We start from the raw sequence: 21,427 nt of genomic DNA on the forward strand, positions 1-21,427 counted from the left end.
TTTATTCCAAACCTGCTCTCATAATGTTCAGTCAAGGAGAAAACAGCAAAAAACAGTTGTTGATGGACTTAGCACAGAACTGGATTAAATAAGCATTAGTCTACTGAAGCTGATTACAGGAATATGAAAATGCAATATCTTAATGGTACATATTTTTATGTGGCAGCTCAGTTGCCTTTCATTTTGCAGCTAATATGTCTATTCTTATGAGTCATTTACTTCTTTAATTACCTTTTGCAGGCAAGGCACCATGGTATATTAATGTGAATGATTTTTACTGCCAGTTTATCATACAATGCCCCAGAAGCTGAAAGGCGTAATTGACTTGGAAGAGCAGCTCATGAAGGAAACAATATTTAGTTGACAGTTTTCCTTGTACTCTCTGTTGACGTTTATGAGTTTACACTATGCTAAAGGAGTAATAAACACAATTTTCTTTCAATAACAGGAAAGGCTAGCTTCTCCGATACATCTGTGGAAAATGCATTTGTTCATTTCTTGAATAATATGAAAATAACACATTTCCAGTGATGAGACCTCTCAGACTGCCAATTGAATTAAACCTCTGAAGGTACATTTATAACCTGTCTTGGAGCATTAGGAGATATTAGGGTTCATGTGATTGAATCAATTTAATGAATATTTAAATTATAGGCAGATTTGGATAAATCATATTTAAATCTGGGTGTTAGAACGAGACTATTCGGCCTCATCCTCCCGATTTCCGGAGGGAAGGAAAGCAGGAAGGGAGCTTGGGAACTGTCTAGAGGAAGATCTTCTTTCTCCCAAGGCGAGGGAAAGTCTGACAGTACATTTTAGGGAAATAAAAAAAGACGGGACCGTCAACTACAACTCCTTTTAAGGTCTGGGCTTTGAACAGTTAAACTCAAGACTTGGGCGGGTCGCTGCTCTTCTGGCGTCTGGAATGGTGCCCGAGTTGACTTGGGCAGTTAGCAAGTGCCCTTGTTTTAACCATCACTCCCACAGTCCTCTGGGCAGGTCCTGGTGTGCCACATTGGTTTCGAGGGAGTTAAACTTTTCACAGTTTTCTGGATTGTTTACAGTTCAGTCCTGTGCAGCATAATGAAAGTTTTCTAGCCATCTGTTGTTAAGCTGGCGGGGAGCAAGGCCAGTATATCCAAACAAAGTTCTGGCCTGCTGTAAACGGAACCTGTCGGTTTAGCATAGCTTTCCTGACCCCTCCAAGGAACGGGGCAGCCCTTGGTACCAGGCACTAGCTGCATGGAGCTTTCAAAGGGGAACTATTTTTGGGGTAGGGGGGTGAGGGCCTGTTTACTTTTTCCCTCCGTGTTCCTCTCACTGGCTTGGACTAGTTTATACTTAATCTTTAAATGGATAAATGGTTACTTGTCCCCTCCTCCTTTTTCAGAGAAGGAAGCATTACTTCTTAATAGGAGATTGTAACTTTTGAAACAAGGTATGAGTGTCTATAAATGTGTGTCAGGCGGCTGTGATTTGAAAGGGTGTTCTGTAAGCAGTTGTTTTTGTTTCATCATTTTGTCTTTTCAGCGTTTGGGGACAAATAGTCTGGGCAATGGAAGCTCCTATATTTATTACTTAGCTTATGTAACTAAAGCGTTTTCACAGCTTTGAAAGGACTCCCCGCCACCCTTTCTTCCGCCTTTTTTATTTCATTATCAGAAGTTGATACACAGCATAACTTAGAGAGCAGCCATTAGACAGTGCCTTCCAGCTGTGTGGGGTGTTCCCTACTTCTCTGTTCTTATTTGCAAGGTATATCTATTGCTTTTAATTGCCCAGCTTAACCTTAAAATCAGTTCTTTGTTTTGTGATATTCTATAATACGTGTTTAATTCTTAGTTCCTGTTTCACAGTGTTTCCTTGGCTCTGTATGAAACATTCCTGTATGTATGTATGTCTGTATCTCAACACCTGTCTAAGCCTACCCCTTAACCTTGGTGGGTTTCCTTTTGTTAATGACACCTTGTAGGTGCTGTTGTATTTTTATCTTGGTCTTGCTGTAGTATATTTCCTGTCCAGCGCTGGTTACATTTGTGCTCTGTTAAGAGAGGGCTCTGGGGAGCCATTGTCAGACCTCTGTATCCATCTCAATTCATTAAAATATCCAGGGAGAATGGCCACTGTCATTGAATAACTATGTCAGCCACTCCCCTGGCTGCCTTAGTCCCTCTAGATGAGAAGCAGACCACAGTCCCACACGGTTACAAAGAAAAAAGGCACCAAAAGGATGCATATTTGTCTAAGGCACCAACATGAGAGGGTTTGGATTCGACTTTAACTGCAATCCAGGAATGTACAAGGGTCAGGAGTTCCATAAATGGGGATGGGGGTGGGGGTGGTGGAGGGGGAAGCAGAAGAACCAAAGGAATAAACAAGGAGATACAAGGCTTCTCCTTTAAGGGACAGGGAGTTTTGCGGTAGTGGAAAATATTCAATTTAAAATTTAAATGAAGGCACTTACTTGGAAATACCATACAGTCCTAATCTGTTTGTAAGGTGACTGACATATAAAGTGCTTTTTTGTTTTAAGGTAAAAAAAAAAAAAAAAAAATGTATTCGGGGTAGAGTTTCGGGTATAAATGTCAGGTGCAACGTAACGTGTACTCACTCCAAGAGTCAAGCAAATAACCTTGGCATTTAGGACACTGCCTTTTAGGACATGAAATTGTTTTTTGTTGTGTGTCTTCTTTTTTTTTTTTTTTTTTTTTTTTTAAAGGAAGACTACATTAAGGGGTCACCTATTAGCTGTGTTTTTGCTGTCGGAAACTCAGCCCTTCTGTCTATTAAAATCAAACTACTGTGTAAACATTCCAGTGTTGTTCTTGGTCTCTACAATGGCCACGGGGATCAGGTTTCACCTGCCAGCACATCTTCAAGCAATTAGAGCAATTAACGTGAAGCCATTTCACATTCAAGGATTCAAGGTCTGGGGTGACATTCAAGTCCAGGAGAAGTCTGAAAGGGAGAGAGAGGAAGCGGCCCAGAGCATGGCTACTCGTCCATGGCCCTAAGCAGACAATTTCTCTTTTAAAAATGGTAGCTCTTTAATGATATTATTATGAGGTTTTGAAATGACAGATCAAAAGTTGTTTATATCAAAAAAAAAAACCAAACCCAACAGTCATTTAATTATACTAATGAAGGTCTTTATACATGGCAGATTTTTTAAAAAGACTTTTAATGGCTGTGAGAAACGAGTGTTCCTCCTCCGTGTCTCACCATGGGAGTGACAGCATTCTTTGCAGAGGAAGAATGTATTTTATAATATATAAAGGAATTTGCATTCCGCTTTACATGGTAGACCTCCCTGTTTTGGGTAAATGGAACCATTACAGCAACGTAGAGTATTTAGTTGGCAGACTTTGGGAGTGAGTATTGAAAGCAACTTTTTATTTATTTTTTTAGCTTGGGAAGAGTAGTGGCAACTTTCATATATTGAAGTAGTACGGTTTAAAGACAGATGATCGGCTTAGCACATCAGACAGCTATGTAAGCGTGACCGAAGATGCCTTTTACAAAATGGGCTCAGAATCCGGGAGGGTTTGTGTTGTGTTTGTTTGTTTTGTTTGTTTTTCACGTGTGTAACTTAGTTACCCAGGAATCTTGTTTGCACGAGGCAAACCCTAAACTGATTACAGCTTTTAAAATTGGTTAGTGGATTTTTAAATCCACATCGCACTGTTGGGTTATTGTGCAGAAACGGGGGAGGGGCTGATTTTCAAAATCCAAGGGTGCTGCAGAAATGATCTGGCTCTGTGCTCCCAGGAGGTGTTTGCGGTCAGGAGTAACTGCAGGCTAAATTATAATGTGGAATTCTCTTGCCCTTTAACCTGATGCTGCCTGTTCACATTCAGTGTTTATGAACAAACAGCTCAAAGTGCAGAATTGTTGGGAGAATTACTTTTTTCATTAGGCACCCTGACTTTAATTAGAATAAGCGGCTTATTTTTAAGAGAAATAATTGTGTACCTCTAAGAAAGTTCTTGCAATAATTCCTTTATGAAATTGCCTTAGTTGACTTCAAAGTGAGTAGGTACTGAGCAGTTGTCTGTCCATCGCCCTGAACTCATCTCTCTGTGTGACTGAGGCTGGAGCGTTTGTGTTCAGTTAGTAATTAGCCATTTTTAGGGAACCGGACTGCTCAGAAGTCTCTAGCCCCGTCTCGAACCACTTAGAGCTCTTCTGTTGAGGACTGGTTTTCCTGCCACCCACTTGCCTGGCGCCCAGGCTATGTGCCTCTTGAAACTACATGACAGGGCAGCAGATGCAGGGGCTGCTAATAAAATGTAGCATGCTGGACACTGAGACAGGTGAAGGTCTGTCTTTTTCCCTTGCCCCTTAGAAATGGATTGCTAGGAAGTCATCTGCAGCGTTTATAACTAGGCTGGCTGAGTTAGACAGGAACATTTGAATTGGATACTCCACCCCTTCTAAAAGTGGAGAGGCAGGCATCTAAAAGCTGCAGGGCTCAGAAGGGAGGTTAGGCAGTAAACCAGATCTTTCCCTTTTTTTTTTTGTTCCTCCTAGCCTCGTCCTCTGTTTCTCTGATCTGCCTTTTGAACTGTTTTTGTGGCTGATCTGTTCCACCTAATATGTCTCTTGATTTCTGCTATTGTAATACTCAGGCGACATGCTGTTCTCTTGGTTTTTATAAGCTTTAGATGCTTCTGCCTGTCATATTCTGGCGGTTTATCTTCAGCGTCTGGATTTGCTTTCAGACTTGAATGTCTATCAAGCTGCCGTTGCTTTGAATGTGAGATCAAAAGAAGATGAATTCCAGTAAAAAATTTCCTTCTATGAAGAAAAGATTGGGGCCTATGTAAACATCCTACTGACAGTTCCCAGTGAGTTATTTTAGCCGAGTATTAGCACCTGGATGACAGACAGTCCAGCGTTCCACGCTCGATAACAAATCAGTTGCTTCCATGGCAGAAGAACATTGCCACAGCAGCAATGCATTTTCAGAAGGAATCCTTTTTCTTCCTCCTCCGCCTCCCCCCCTTTATCTTTTCTTTTCTCTCTTTTTTTTTTTTGAATTTGGCTGTTCAACTCTTCATCCTATTTTTCAAGCTGACTTCTCTGCCTTCAGCAGTTCACTTTTCTTTACAGTATCTGTCAAGTTCACTCGGGTGACGGAAGACAGGACTTTGATAATTAGTTTGGGGTGGCTTCAGGAGTGTTCAGGTAGGCAAGCTAGGCATCTCAAGCTAAACAGGTAGTTTGGTTGATTGCAGAGAAAAGGAAAAGCAGCAAAAAAGCAAGCTCAGGGGCATATCCCTGGAATGCAGGCGATGTGTTCTTTAAAAATACGTGTGACAAAATCCTCTAAAGTCTGCAGAATCGGAATTTTCTTTTCTTTCTTTCTTCCTTTTTTTTTTTTTTTTTTTTAAAAAAAAAAAAAAAAAAAAGCATCCTGCCTATGTTAATGTCACCACAAAAATATCTCAGGAGCAGGCTGCCCAAAACCCCGTCGGTGTGTATTTGTCTGCGTGAATGAGCTGTGTTTGGCTAGGGCTGGGTCTAGCCCCGGCACACTTCTCATGCTGTGTCCTTGCTTGCAGACCTGGGATGATTTAGATACAGTGTAGCCTGAATAGATTTCTTTAAGTGCTAAATGCAACTTTGAAAATTACCTCCAAGCTCCAACTGATCTCTCAACTTTGAAAGTGAAGAATTACTTGAGGAATTCTGGTGGTTTCTTTGTCATTTAGTGAGAGCCCAAGCAGCTACCGTGGAGGCAGGCGTCCCTTAAGTTGCCTACAAAGGGCAATGTTCCAGTGTGTTTTCTCCTCGAGTGTGCTTCAGTCGCACAGGACTTCCTGTTTATTCAAACATCTTTTTTACCATTCGGCAACCCCGCTTCACAGAAACAGCCAGAACCCATCTACAGCAAGAAGACGGAAATCCAAGGGCAGACAGTGTGAGCTTTCTCGATCAAACTCTTCATTTTCTCTGTAAGTGTCCAGAGGAAAAAAAAAAAAGAACATTTTCGCTGGGTTAAACTTTTAAAACTAAGGATCTGCTCCTGCACAGACATTCTCTGAAGGGCAAAATAAGATAATTCAACTTACTTACTGCTCTTTCTGGCGCCCCACCCCCACCCCCCACTTCCATCAAAGACGTTTTTCTTTTTAGAGCTTTGAGAGGACCGGTTCGTTCTAACTCCTTGTTACTTCACTCTTGCTTTCAAACGTGTCTCCGGATAGTCTCAGCTAAGTCAGCAGCCGCCGTGTGTCGTCAGGACCGGTTTAGGAGCTTGAACGGAGATTAGAACCTCGCTCTGCTTGTTTGTGAGATTGTTTTGTGTCGCCTTCTTTTCCTTCCTGGTATCACCAGGAGTGAGAGGGTGCAGGGTTGGCGGCTTGGTAATCTGCATCTGCAGGATTGTCCTCCATGTGTGCATCGTGACCCCGTCATCGTTTGGGAATCGGTCTTGATAATATTTGTACCAATTTCATGCCAATAAAAGTCAGGCTGCTGAAACAAGCACGGTCATTATCTCATTCATATTACTATGGTTTAAATGGAGTGGGCCGCAAAAAAAAGAAAGAGAAAGCCCGCCTCACTTTCCGAGATGGTTGTTAACTTTGATGTTGGAAGGGTCTTTTCAAAATGCTCATTGTGGATAATTAGGATGGCAGGGAAAGCCCTCGAACCTGGGCTGCTTGCTTCTCTCTATGCCGAAGAGTGACGTGGTTGCTCCTTGGGTCCTTTCTCTTGAAATGAGTTTTTCAACACATGGTTTGACATTTTTTTTTTAAAGGGTTCCACCTTTTCCTGTCCGCTGTGGACGTCCCTCTGGCCCCCCTCCCCTCTCCCCACACCCCTCCCCCAACCCTGACCCAACCAGCTTCAGTATAATTGGTAAGCCAGGTGCTAATTTTTTTTTTCTTCACTGTGTACTGGTCAGGGAATAGACAGGAAGTAGAAGATTAGCTCTTTTGATCTGAAGGGAATTGTTATTACCCTAAACCTTGTTTGTTAGTCCCCAGACTAAATATACTTCAATTTTAGCGTCTAAATCAGCCATCTATTGGAATAGAGAAAGAAACAGGCTCTGTCCTTGTCCCCCACCTGTCCTGGAAGAAGCATTTCAATAAATAAAATAGGTATGTGTATATATATATATGTGTATCTATCTTGCTAGGCTGGCTTTTTTCAGATTCAGAAGTTGTTCTACTTTGCAAGAAAAAAAAATTAGGTTTGCGACTGCCTTCAGGACAATTTGTATAACAGTAGGAGTAATTGCAGGGAAAATGGAAAGAGTGACTGGAGGTATTTACTCAGATGTTAGTGTAGGTGTGGAGGCCAAAAACTCAGTGTGGGAACAGTGGGCCGATTTTCTTGGTATCGCAGTCTATTTGATGACCATCAAATTTCCCAGCTCGCTGGTTTTGTTTTTTCTGGATGGCATGTTTGATTATTTATCAGAAGGGGAAGGGAGTAGCTGAAGCAAATAAACATGTGACCAAGTTCTGTTTTGTTTTCCACTCAGAAAGCCATGCCCTTTAACAGACATACAGAAGAGAGTAAATGCATTGTTTTATGATAAAAGGAAATTACATGTGTCATTTTCTTTTTAAAGGCAACCAAGTTAACCCTTAAGACTCAGGAGCCTCTTGGCCTTCTGAGAATTCGCCAGGCTTTTACTGAGAATTCATCTACTGTGGTGGATGGTTTTATGGCACAGGATTTCCCAGGTTGAGTTGGTCAGTAGTTTGGCTTTTCTAGATGCGTTCCTTAGTTATGCCTGCCTCAGTAGCTCTACTTGTATGTTGTATGTGAGAGAGTGTGTGTGTCTTTTAAACAGTGATGCCATTGGATAAATCTGTAGCTCTTACAGTTTTGTTGAAGGCTATATTCTGACTTTACATCGAAACATAAAGAGCTCAGTTAAAGGGAAATATACCAGAGTTTCTGTGACCGGTGAGCAGCGTCATTTATTAGTGTCCAACTGTTTGCTCCTCCCTTAGAACGTGTCGGGCAGGTGGTGTCCTGCAAAGAGACAGCTTGTAGGTCTCCGAGACACCCTCAGAAACATCTTCACGTCTTTATTCTTATGTCGTGTAAAAAATGACCTGCAGGGCTGTTGGTTATCTCAGGTCAAGTCCTCCAGAGACCTAGGGAAAGGCTCAAATCTACATGAAGTGTAGATTTTTAAACAGGCAAACTGAAATTTAATTTTTTTGCTTTCGTTCTCTAGTGGGGTTTGCATCAGTGCATGGAGATTCTTTATACACAGCCAAGCACTGACCTGTGTGTACATGCTCTCACGGGCACGTCTTTTAATAACTAAAGCACGATTTTGGTCAGGGGCTGCCTCATGTATACACACCCTGAACAAATGATGGGCATGATCCTAGCACAGTGCCTGGCCCGGTCACATCAAGCCCTATAAATCCCAGCTGAAAATCTGTTTCATTGCCTATACTGTCTTGGAATGTGGATAGGAAATATGCACACAGAGGGATTCCCTCTCCATTGACTATATAAGGGAACAATGCAGCCGACACTCAAACACAGCGCAGTCTCCATCAGGATTGCCCCGCATGTGTGTCCCTGGGAGGTGGCTTCGTCCTGGGGAGGACAACCATAGAAGCAGTAGCCTTTCCGCCGCCTCTTTTTGTCATCTTGGGTGACTCTCCAAAAGGCACTTGTGTTGGATCGTCACACTTTGTACCTACGCACAGCCCTTTGTGCAAATCAAAGTGCCCGACTAATGCTAACTCGTCAGTACTTGGAACATGCTTGGGACATAGGTAGGCTGTGATGATGATCCCACTTTTGAGGTGGGAAAATGTCCTGCTGTTAAAATAGTTTATAATTTCCGGGTGTGTCTGTATTTCATGGTCAGGCACGAGCTGGAAAGGGGTATGATCTAGATGCCATGAGAAGCGTTTTTCCTGTGGCATACTCAGCCCTGACCACAGGCAGTCTCATGAGAAAGTATTTTACCATGAAGAAACTGGACTGGAAAATGCATCTAGTGCGTGGAGTTGATGGAGATGGAAGGGGGAAGCCGGTGAAGAGATCACGCTTACTTTTAATCTCTTCAGCGTGAAAAGTTAGGAGATTTTTTTTTTTTTAAGATACAGCCTGGGCTAAAATTTTGATTTTTGTTTCGTTTCGCTTTAACTCAATATGATGTTGGCAATTTAACTTCCACAAAAATCAAGTTAGTTGGTTCTTTGCAGAGACCCTGCTCATTGGCAGTGCAAAGTGAGAAGTTACTCGCGGTTGTGGGCTTTGGGGCAAAAGAATCGAAACATTCTGTTAACCCTCAGTGTTACCGTGTGATTCTTGAATTCTTGTGTGTCTTGTGCTCCTTCCTATGGTAACTACTTACAGAGTAAAAATTAGTCACATGCCATTTGCAGTTTTAAGTCTTAGGTTAAAACTTTTTCCGGAAGTCTCTAGAATAGGGTGCGGGGTAGAATTTAGGTTATTTGGTTCCCAGCGCTGTTTGTTGGTTGGAAGCTGAACGTAGAAATTAGGTTTGAAAAGTCTCCGTTCAAAATGGGTTTTTAATTTCAAAAAGGGATTTTCAAAAGCGTGTAATTAGTGATTCCAGTTTTGCTTCAGAAAAGTAGTTTATGTAAGCATGCCCCCAAATGTTGTCAGATGTGTAGATGTGTAGATGAGGATATTACACTTGACTTTTTATTTTCCTAATTCATTTATGTGTTTTTCATATCTTATAAAATGAGTAATCATTTTCTAAGTGCTTTTTTTTATTTGAAGTATAGTTGACTTGCAATGTTGTGTTCGTTTCAGGCGTACAGCACAATCCTTTTTCAAATTCATCTCCATTATAGGTTATTTCGAGATACTGACTACAGTTCCCTGTGCTATATAGTAGGTCCTTGTTGCTTATCTAATTTATATGTAGTAGTGTGTATCTGTTAATCCCAAACTCCGGATTTATCCCTCCCACCACTTCCCCTTTGGTAACCATAAGTTTGTTTTCTATGCCTGTGAGTCTGTTTCTGTTTTGTAAATAAGTTAATTGGTATCATTTTTTTAAATTCCACGTATAAGTGCTATCATATGATATTTATCTTTATCTGACTTATTTCAGAAGCACTTATTCATTGTGAGGCCCTAGGCTATGCACATTGTATGTATTAATTATGATATAGGGACTGTTATTTTCTCCCATTCTTACTGATGAAGAAACGGAGGCAAGGAGAGGTTAAGTAACTTGTCCAAGGTCACACAGCTCGCAAGTGGTGGAGCTGGGGTTCGAATCCAGGCAGAATGACGGGTGGGCACTTCACCACCATGTGTCCTGCTTCTGTAGAAATACATTAATGTTTTATGAAGTAAGCCTCTCTTTCTTTGGAAATGTTATGCTTCTCCTAAGGTGAGTAATTCCCCCAGATTCCCAGGGAATCCCTATTTCTTCATGCCTGGAGGCTCAAGTTCCACCTCATGCTGCACTGCAGGGACCAGAAGCTCCAAAGATCGTTGTCACCCGATGAGCACAGCTCTGTGAACACTGTTGATGAACAGTTTTGTTTTTAACCTCCCTCTTAAGAAAATGTTTCTAACTCCTTGACCAGAGTGATCAAATCTTCAAAAAATTCACTGCCAAGTACCTTTGAGTGTGGCTTGGATTAACTGAATATATTCTTCTAGACATTTCTAAATTCTTCTCTAAAGATCTGTCATGTCTAGCGAGTAGTTCTAGTTCCATGTGAATGCAGGAATTCCAAATCCATGGATTTGCGGGTTAGTGGCCATCTTGGGTTGTGTCATTCTTGAAGTACAAGGGCAGGGATTCTAAGCCAGACTCTGTGACCTTTGGCATATTCGGTAGACTTTCTGTTTATGTGCAACAATTTAGAACCAAGCCAGATACGTGGTTGGCATTCAGTACGTGTTGGCCATCATTTCTTCGTCATGACCTGGCAGCTGTATCATCAGTACCTTCATCTCCCCCAGGCTTGTCCTTTGGCTTCCAGCCAGCCGTTCCCTCTGTATTATTCTACGAGTCGAGGCAAGGCGTGGGTTAGGGTTTGGTGAGGGTCAGAAGGAGCCATATTTGCTCAAGTGCCTTTGCCAGCGGAAGGATACAGGCCTCTCAGTTGCAGGTCATCCGTGTGACCATGGGTAAATCACATCAGCCCTCTTGTCCTCAGTTCGCTTTTCATACGATGAATATTGTCTGCCTTAGATCCCTCTGGGCTCAATAGAGGATGCTGTGGTTTTCTCAGTGTCTCTCTAAAGAGGATAGCCAACGGTTTGAGATCACTGGGGAAGAGGAATCTTTGTTTCCCACAAAATGTATCTTCTTATGTATGGGGCAGTGTACTTAGTACTGGTTTCCATTAAATAAGTAGTTGTCATGTACAGGTACCGTGCTAAGGATTATGCATATCTCACATAATCTTTAGAATTTAACCTTTCTGTTCCTGTGTTTCCATATATGTTAGCTGGGTATAATGATGCCTCAAACGATGGTGAAAATTTGATGAGATTGTGTGTCTCTACTGTTTAGTACTTGTCAGGCAATAAACACTCACAAAATTGCAACTTTTATTATTATCTTCCTCATCCCCAGTGGCCAGGAACCAGAACAGTTTTAAGAATACATTTAATTGAAAATGCAAATCAAAGCCACAGTGAGATGTCACTTCACACCTATTAAAATGGCTCGTATCAAAACGACAAGAGATAACAAGTGTTGGTGCGGATATGGAGAACAGGGAACCCTTGTGCACTGCTGGAGGGAATGTACGTTGGTGCAGCCACTATGGAAAACAGTATGGAAGTTCCTCAGAAAATTAAAAATAGGACTGTCATATGATCCAACAATTCCACTTCGGGGTATATATCTAAAGGAAATGAAATCACTCTCTGGAAAAGATATCTGCACCCCCATGTTCATTGCAGCATTATGTACAGTAGCCAAGGTATGGAAAAAACCCAAAGTGTCCATCGATGGATGAATGAGCAAAGAAAATGTGATGTACATACACACACACACACACACACACACACACACACACAGGAATATTATTAACCCATAAAAAGAAGGAAATCCTGCCATTTTTAGCAACACGGGTAGACCTTAAGAACATTCTGCTAAGTAAAATAAGTCAGACAGAGAAAGACAAATACCGTATAATCTCACTTGTATGTGGAATCTAACATGATCAAACTCATAAAAACAAAGAACAGATCGGTGGTTGCCAGAGGTGGGGAATTGGGGAAGTGGGTGAAATTTGTCAAAAGCTACAAAGATAAGTAAGTTTTGGGGATGTCATGTACAGCATGGTGACTTAAGTTAATAACACCGTATCGTGTATTTGAAAGTTGCTAAGAGAGTAGATCTTAAAAGTTCTCCTCACAAGAAGAAAATTGAAACTGCGTGAGGTGATAGATGTTAGCTAAACTTGTTGTGGTGATCATTTATATATACCTGTAATCATATATATATGTAATCGTTTATATATATATATATAATCATCATGCTGCACACTTAGAACTATTAGAGTGTTACATGTTAATTACATCTCAATAAAAGTGAGGGGGAATAAGCATTCAGAGCAAAAAAATTTCATACGGTTACTTAACACCCCCCCCCCCCCACCACCACCACCACCACTCAAACAAGAAGCAGCAACTATAGTAGAATGTGAGAACCTACACTGGATTGAAAAAACAGGGGCCAGAAGTCCTGCTGGACCTGAAAGCCATGTCTGGTGGGTGGAAGGAGACAGGTCGAACTTAGGCAAAGGTGGAGCAGAGACACAGGTGTCCCGGTGTGTGAACTGTGGCTGGACTTCAGTTAAACTGTGAGAAGAAATCTGTGCTCTCTCAGCTCAGCCTCTCCATTGTTTGCTTTATGCAACGCTCTTCTTGCAAAGGTCCAACCTTGGCTCAGTTGAACCACGGAACAGGGGACTTGTCCCTACTGGGACTTGAAGAAAGGATCAAAATCAGGGGATGATGGTGACAGCATCAGTATCCCCAGAGAAGATGGATGAATCTGGATAGATAATTCTGAGGGAGTTTCAGAGATAGCTGGGCTTGTTCATTTCTTCCTGTCTGCCTGCTTGGGGATTGGCGTCACAGCAATAGAAACCCCGGATGTTACAGGGATTCACAGGCAGCGCTGGTCCCTTGGGCCCCAAGGGAAGGACTCTGCCGCTTGAAGGAACTGGATTGAGTTTTTAGGAAGAGGTAGAATTTATTAACTTTTAAAGATATCGTTTACTTTTTACTTTTTAACTTTATTGAGATAGGTTTTCATAAAGCAATGGTATCTATATTAAGGTGTACAACTTGATGTTTTCATGTATGTATACATTGTGAAAAGATCACCACAGTCAAACTAAATAACTTGTCCATCACCTCTACATAGTGACCCTTTTGTGTGTATAGTGAGAAGATTGACGCTGTATCCTCTTAAGAAAATTTCTAGCGTACAATACAGTATTCTTAAGTGTAGTCACCATGCTGTACATTAGATCCCCAGAGCTTATTCAACTCACACAGCAGAAGGTTTGTGCCCTTTGACCAATATCTCCCCATTTCCCCTCCCCCCAGCCCCTGGCAACCACCATTCTACTCTCTGCTTCTTTGAATTCAACTTTTTTAGATTCCGTGTGTGTAAGTCAGGTCATGCAGTATTTGTCTGGGAAGGGTAGTGTTTAAATGGAGAAGATACTTGGATGCCATGTAAATGTGGGCAGAGAACACGAAGAAGGGAATTACAGATGTGACTGTGACTCCAAGAGTCCTGGGAATAGGAAGATCTGGTTGAAAAAAAAAAAAGCAAGTCTTCGGTGTGGGAGAAGATGAGTTAGGAAGTGTGGTACCGTGACGAGGCCCTTCCCTTCATCCCGAAGGCATCGGGACGCACGTTCATTCATGCATTTTTGGCTCTGTAGGACTGCCTGTCCATTTGCCAGAACTACCCTTGGCCATATTTGGTCTAATCACTGACCTTGGTAGAATGTGAGTATCACGTTTTCAGGAGACAACGTTTGTTTTTGTATTTCTGTCCTAACCACTCACTAGACTTGTGACCTTGGGCAAGTCACCAAACCTCACCATCTTAGTTTTTCCACTTTAAATTGATAATCATAAACCCTTCCCCTGCTTCCCTTAGAAATGTTTGGGAACGAAGAATAAAATAAAAAGTATAAAGCAACTAACTGGCATAGTGCCTGGCACGTAGTAAGCAATTCAATACGTTGTTTTTATTTTAGTATTCTAAATGCGGGGAGTTATGACCCTCCACTTGCCCCTGTGTTTCTAGATGTGCCTCATTTCTTAAGGTCTTATACAGGTATATTCTTCGCTGTTTGCAATAACTGCTTTGCAAGTGTAAATTATTGGAAAATATTTGGATTTTTTTCTACCTAGGCTAACTTTGGCCAAGAGTGAGTAGTTCCAAACTTTAGATTATTAGTCATATTTGGGTCCTTCCCCTCCTCTTTTTTCTATTTCTTTCTTTTGTCTTTTATCTCAGCTGGACTTGGTTCCCACTCTTGCTTCTTTGCCCAAAATTCAGCTAAGGAAAGGAAGGTAATTTGTGAAGTGAAGCCTTCTAAGGGTTTATTTCCTGTTAGGGCATCTCGAGTATGTGTGGCTTATATTACAAGAAGAAAAATGGATACAGCATCATTTGCTTGAGCAGAAACTTAAGTTCAGTGTTACGAGTAGAATCATAGAAAATTCTTCTTTATTTTGAGCATGATTCCAGCCAGATTCTTTGGCAGCTTTCAAAGGCTCACTCCAAGGTTATGAAAAGATAAGAATCTGGATTATTCATGAGAGTTACCGGGCTGCACCCTCATAAAAGGCAATTGCAGAAAACAGCAGGTTAATACAGTGAGTTAACAGATCCCTTGGATTCATTTAGTCTCGCATTTGACCCCCGCTGTTTTCTACTTCGGGAACTTGGAGAAGGACTGGGTCAGTTTATTTATTCACTTTTGGGTACAGTCTGGTCCTTCCTTAACTAGGGGAAATGGGTTTGATGCAGCATCCTGCTTAACATTTTAGATACTGTCTAATAAAGTTGACTTCTGTGTTACTTCATTGCAGTGCTAATCTTGCCTCCAGTCATGGTACCCCAGGCTGTGGTCTTGTCAACTCTCATGAGCTAGACAGGCTCAGGCCTGGGCAGTGCTTGAATGGAACCCTTCCAAACATAACTCAGGTACCGGAGACTCGGTGGTGGTGATTCAGCGTCTGGCACTGGCTCCCGCCAGGAGCAGCCAACCCGGGGCCTCAACAAGGTGCTTGGGGGGCCCTGTGTTAATAGGTGTTTGGAGTAGGAGCATGATGGTGGGGCTTTTCTTTCCTGCTCTTATGAGAGACTTCAAACAGACTTTCTGCCTGTTTGTAGCCATTACACTTATTTCAGCTGATTTTGCAAGAGGATCACAGATACCCTTTTCCTTTTGGCTTGTGAAAGTTCCTAACTTTGACCTTCTTTGGCAGGAGGCATCTTCTGGGCGCCTTACAAATAAAAAAGGTTATTCATAACTGCAAGTGAATATGGGGTTTGCGGACCCTTTTTCTGCTTCCCAGGTTTCCTTTGGGGGTGGGGCTTATAGCAAAATGCCTCCTCCTGTCTACAGCCTTCTGGTATTTCTGTGTCCAAGTCTCCTGTAGTAGGTGCATGAGATGGTGTTTGAACCCTGCAGCACTAATGCTGGTGAATCACGGCATGGTGCAAGAACACAGTTGCATAACTCTGCTCTCCTTCATCCCAGCTCTTCTAAAAATAAAAAATAAAAAAAATTAAATGTTTAAAAAAGAAGAAGGAAATGGCATTTGCCATCTTTTCTCCTAAGAAAAGATGCTCTAATGGATTGCCTACACACACACACACACACACACACACACACACATTCACACACTCACACACACTCCCAAGCTACCTGTACTCATGTCTTTGCATTATTTGTTAGATTTTAAAGCAAAGAATATATGACTATTAAATGTCATAGCAGTAAAAACCATCCTCTGTGTAGCTTAAGGACCATGAAATCTTGTCAGTAAAGATTTGGGAAACGTGGCATTGGAAGTCGATCTAGAGGATGGAGGTTCAAGCTGGTGTGGGACAGTACAGAAATTGCAGTGGTCCCGGTTGGGGAGGGGACGCTGGGTGGTGGCCTCATCTTTCTCCACCCGCACAGGTGGAGGTGACACTGCTCACGGCCCTGTCTTCTTCTTCAGTCAGGACAGTGGTGACGACAGGGGACTTTGACTTTTCCATTTCCTGTCCCTTTTGCTTTTAACTTGAACACGTAGTTTTGGAGAGTCGTAGGAGTGAGATGGTCTCTGCTCCAGTTTTTCACCACGTCTCTCCAGCTGTTGTCTCATAAACTCACTTGCAGAGGCTGTGGAACATTTGGAGAAAGCCACGCGCTCTCTAAATATCGGCTGGAATGCCCTCAAGGCGTAGGACACTTTATAGAGCTGTCAGAACTCTTGAGGATGGGGGATGCGCCGTAGAACCTTTCTCGTCTGGGTCATGGATTCAGATCCACTGTCCCAAATGATCTAAGGCGTTGCTGTCGGCCCCGCCTACTTTTGGGGGGTGGAGTCAAGTGAATCAACTACCAATGAGAGTCTACACCCTTATTTGCAGTATCACAGATTAGACCAAACAGTGACTGGTGCAAAGAGACGATTAAAGGCTCTCTGATGATTTTTTGTTGGTTGTTGTTGCCCTCTGTGCATTAAAGTCCTGATAAAGTATGTTTTCGTTTGTTGTTTACTTATGTCGCCAGTAACATGACTTGAGGGTCTGCTACAGTGCTATCTTTCATTGGGTATCTAATATTTACACAATCGTTAGAATTGGAATCTTTCCTTGGGCATCTAATATTTTCATATTCATAATCACTGAAATCCCTCTGTGAGATTAGCTCACTTTTCCATTCTCCTGTGATAACCAAGTGCTCTAGTTGTAAATTATATACATATACACATATATATGTATGTGTGTGTGTGCGTGTGTATATACATATACATATATATATATATATATATATATATATATATATATAATTTTTTTTTTTTTTGCATTCTTGTTGGAGAACTCACTGCCTTGGAATGTTGTTGGTTCTGTGCAAATGCTTCTAGTTCTGTCAGCCACCGTCATTTCTTTTCTTAAAGTAACCCACAAACCTGCTTTTCATCCTGCACTGGAATACTTACCGTGTCCAAAGCAAGGGGGTGATGGAGTTTCCCTGCATACTTATTTCTGGGTCTTGCTCCAGAGCAACTGTCAGATTGGGTTCCATGAGGAGCATTCGTGTTTAGATGGTAGCTGGTTGCTGGAGTTGAGCCAAGATAGCAAATTAGCGTAGGGGGAAAAGGTGCTCTGGAGGGACTTGAGGTGTCTGTAGAGGTTGAGAAATAGAGGAGAGAACATGTCTTCTTTCCTACTAAGCTTCCCATGTGGCTTTTTATTGCTGGCTTTTCCTTCCACCCTCACCTACGCAGTGACTGTTGGTTAGCCTGTGAAATTGTCTGAGAAACAGGTTTGATCTTGCGGGGTGCGGAGAGTCTAGGACAAGAAACTAGAGGAAGGGTGACTGACTCAGAGCAGCCTTTGAAGCTGGAGATGGGACAGCTTCTCGGGGCAGACAGGAAGTCACCAGCCCTTCTCCACTGGCCAATAGGGCACGTTGAAAACCTCGCACTAGAATGAGATTCACTCTGAACTGCCATAAATGACCTGTGGGAAGAAGAAACATGCGTTCAGCGTTCGCAAGTAGTTTGAAATGGTTTCAGATAGAGGAGTACGTGGATGTATTTTGTGTTCCTGCCCCAGTTCCTTCTCAGAAAATCAAAAATGAGTTTGAGCCTTAAGAATAGCTAATTAGTAACATCCTTGCATCTTAGCTCCACTCTAAAATTATTCTGGCCAAATGATTGAAAGCTCTGTTTATGTAAAACTGTGTCCAGGGGAATCTTATGAGAATCTCAGAATACAGATAGCGGCCTAAGATAAGCTGGCAAACTTCTCTTGTAAAGGGCTAGATAGGAAATATTTTAGGCATTTCGGTCTCTGTCACAAGTACTTAACTCTGCTTTGTAGCCTAAAAGCAGCCGGGTGGTATGGAAGCAAATGAAGGTGACTGTGTTCCAATAAAACTTTATTTGTGGACACTGAAACTTACATTCCATGTGATTTTCGTGTCACAGAATATTTTTTTGTTGTTCTCCCAACTGTTTAAATAAGTAACAACCATTCTTATCTCATGGGCTGGACAAAAACAGGTGATGGGCTGGATTTGGTCCCTGGGCTAAAGTTTGCTGACCCTTGACCTAAAATGCTGCAGTGCCTCATATTTTTTGAAGATCTCCATGTATCAGTACTGATCTCAGGTCTCATCACCAAGTGTGTTATGTAAAAAAAATAATTGTCTGTTTTCTCCTACCGGGTTGCTTTATGTATGTGTGCATGTTTACTTAAACCATATTTTATGTAAACACATTGGTGTTTCTTAAAATATGGTAAACATGTTTTTTGAACATTGGCTACCTTGATCAACACGCTAAACATAGCATACCTCATAGGATGCCTCACCCCCCAAATACAAGCACCTGCCATGAACTTGAGATGTAAATAGCTCGAAAGTTACAAACATGCTGATGTAAAATATAATTTGTAAATAACAGATGGCACGTATTTACAAGGAATGGCAGGCACTGATGAGAATGAAGTCATCTGGAACCAGAAGAATGGAAGATGTGTCAAAACTGTCCAGGTCCCCAGTCACCATGAAACTAACTAGCGTGCTGCCAAACTAGCAACCCAGCGCCAGTCCCCCTGACCTTCTGAGTGCCCAGCTCGGGCTGGGGTCCGTGGCGTGCTGACCACAAGGAGACTTCAACCCCTTGGGCAGATCGGGGCATAGATAGCAGCCAAGGCAGAGAGGGAGCCAGTGTATGCCTTGGCTCCTCTTAGCTCACAGGGCCATTGATTTCATCTGTTGAAGGACAATACATGGGATTGTGTGCAACTGAGCCATAAGTGCCTGGTTTTATCACTCGCCTTCACACTGACATCTTCGAACTGCATCTTTACTGTAACTCCAGCCTAGCAGTCAAGTACAGCACCACGTTATCCAGGGCCAGGCAATTGTCACATCTGTTCTAAAGGAAGTGTTGACTCAACCCAGCCCAGGAAAGCACCACCAAGAGTAAAAGGTCTCCAGAGATTGGATGGAACCTTTTAAGTTATTTACACAAGCAGTTGGTCTGGTGGAACTTGAGTCACAGTTGATCCTTGCTTCTTACAAGGGAAATTCTTTTATTTATTCATATTCTCCCTCCCTCTCTCTCCCTCTCCCTCTGTCTCTCTGTCTCTCTGTCTCTCTCTCTTTCACACACACACACACACACACACACACACACACACACACAATATCTACTTGAATCTTATTATTCTATAGCTGCTAAAGGATCTACTTGTATCTTCAAACAGGATATCTTAAGGGACCTTGCTCCAATCATGATTGAGAAACTGTTATAAAAATAAGAGAAGTCCGTCCTCACTCCTTAGTCGTGTTGGGACACATCTCTGAGGTTTAGGCAGTGGAGTCTGAGATGAAAGACATGAATCTGGTTTTTATGATTTTGATGCATGGAACAGGTAAAAATGGCTATCAAGTCAGCATGTATAGGAAAGAAAGTGGATGTAGGTCCGTGGTGCAATTCCCAAAGGGGACCCCATCAGTCATTACAAATTTTTTACTGACCAGCAGTGAATATGACGGTAAGCATCTTTGACTCACATGGTAGATACCTAGAGGGGTGGGATAGGGAGGGTGGGAGGGAGACACAAGAGGGCGGAGATATGGGGATATATGTATATGTATAGCTGATGCACTTTGTTATAAAGCAGAAACTAACACACCATTGTAAAGCAATTATACTCCAATAAAGATGTTTTAAAAAAAAAAAAAAGGGATTTGTATTATAATGTCATATACATAGTCTGGTGCACTAAGGGTCTATTTCTCTTCTTTTTTTGTGACGATTTAAAATCTAGATTACAGTGATTAAAATATCATGGGAATCAGAAAAGCAAATGCCCTTTAGTGATTGATTTCACAGCACTTTATAAGTTCTAATAAATTAGGTTTAAAATTCTGGCTGAGACCTTAGTTGATTTTTCGGAAGGTGGGGAAGTGTTAGTACTTTCCCCCAACTTTGTTCTCATACTCATGATGAGGCCAGGGAATTATTATGGAATAATTCATAACAATTCATATCAAGATGAATAATTCTTTTTTAATATATTTTTTAAAAGATTATTTATTTGGCTGCGCCAGGCCTTAGTTGCGGCATGCCGAACTTCTTAGTTGCAGCACGCAGGATCTGTCTAGTTCCCTGACCAGGGATCGAACCCGCATCCCCTGCGCTGGGAGCGCGGAGTCTTATCCACTGCGCCATGAGGGAAGTCCCTCAAGATGAATATGTTCTTTGCGCTAGGGTTGTCTCTCCATCCCAAATATTTGAAGTTATTTTACCTGTTTGCATTCATTTTGAGGGTGAAGTTTGGAGGCCAGTTTACACATCTTCATCATCTGTTCTCTCTTCAGTAGTTTGACTAAAATTTCCCTTGCGTTCATACAAGTTCCTAAACCTTTTCTGCCCTGTGCTTCTATCTTTAATTATCTTCCTTGGTGTGGCTTTGTCTGAAATGCTGTGAAAGGGCTGGATGTTACGCGATTATGTAATTTGATTTCCCCCATGTTGGGTCTGAAAAAGATGTTACACACATAAATGACTTTTTTTCCTTCAACCCAGCAGAAAAATTGCAAGGATTCCAGTAGCTAATTTTGAAATGTATAGAGCCAGCTCAGTAAACATTTGTTGCAAACTTAAATTTGAGTCCTATACTTTCTTTTGCTGAAGTGCGTTTATGAGAACTTGCTCATATAAGAATAGGTTTGTGTGTATGTACATTTTTTTTTAAAGGACACTTATTAGTATGTCTTTTGCTTAAACGAGGAGCTCACTGTATAGATTCTCTGAGACTTGAGTACTTGAAAATTGAGTCCCTGTTCTCCAAGTATTTGGTGAAACGTGGTAAATTATTTCAACAAAGATTTGTGACTCTGCGGAGTTGCCGCTACTCTGATCTCCTTTGCTTGCTCTGTTTTGGTCTTGAATGCACCTAACTTTTCTCCTCTTCCCCACCGTATCTTTCTCCGCACGATCTTTTCATTGTCATCTCCAGACCTTCTGTCTGCCTTTCCAACCAGTAGCCAGACCCTTCTTGGCTGATCAGTCTGTGACTCTGGGAGCTCTGAAGGTAGCACTTAAAATATGTAACAGTTCCCTTTCCTACATTAAAAAGCCACAAAACCTTCATGGAAAATAGCTAAGAGGACGTACACAGTAGGAGGAGAGGCTCTTGCTCCTGCAGGCACCTTGC

At 41.9% G+C, this 21,427-nt stretch overlaps 1 protein-coding gene across 9 annotated transcripts in view; it reads left to right on the forward strand.

The window, feature by feature from the left end:
- FOXP1 (forkhead box P1) overlaps nt 1–21,427 on the forward strand; it is a 586,136-nt gene that overhangs the window by 414,336 nt on the left and 150,373 nt on the right. Inside the window, exon 1 of one of the 9 annotated variants that reach the window (XM_068557273.1) lies at nt 5,909–5,957. The exons of the other annotated variants lie outside the window; for them this stretch is intronic. The gene's annotated coding sequence lies outside the window, so the exon portion shown is untranslated. Of the gene's footprint in view, nt 1–5,908; nt 5,958–21,427 lie in introns of those variants that run through there. 9 annotated transcript variants of the gene reach the window in all.

The sequence above is a fragment of the Eschrichtius robustus genome, chromosome 12, assembly GCF_028021215.1.
Source record: "Eschrichtius robustus isolate mEscRob2 chromosome 12, mEscRob2.pri, whole genome shotgun sequence".
In the NCBI taxonomy this organism is placed as follows: domain Eukaryota; kingdom Metazoa; phylum Chordata; class Mammalia; order Artiodactyla; family Eschrichtiidae; genus Eschrichtius; species Eschrichtius robustus.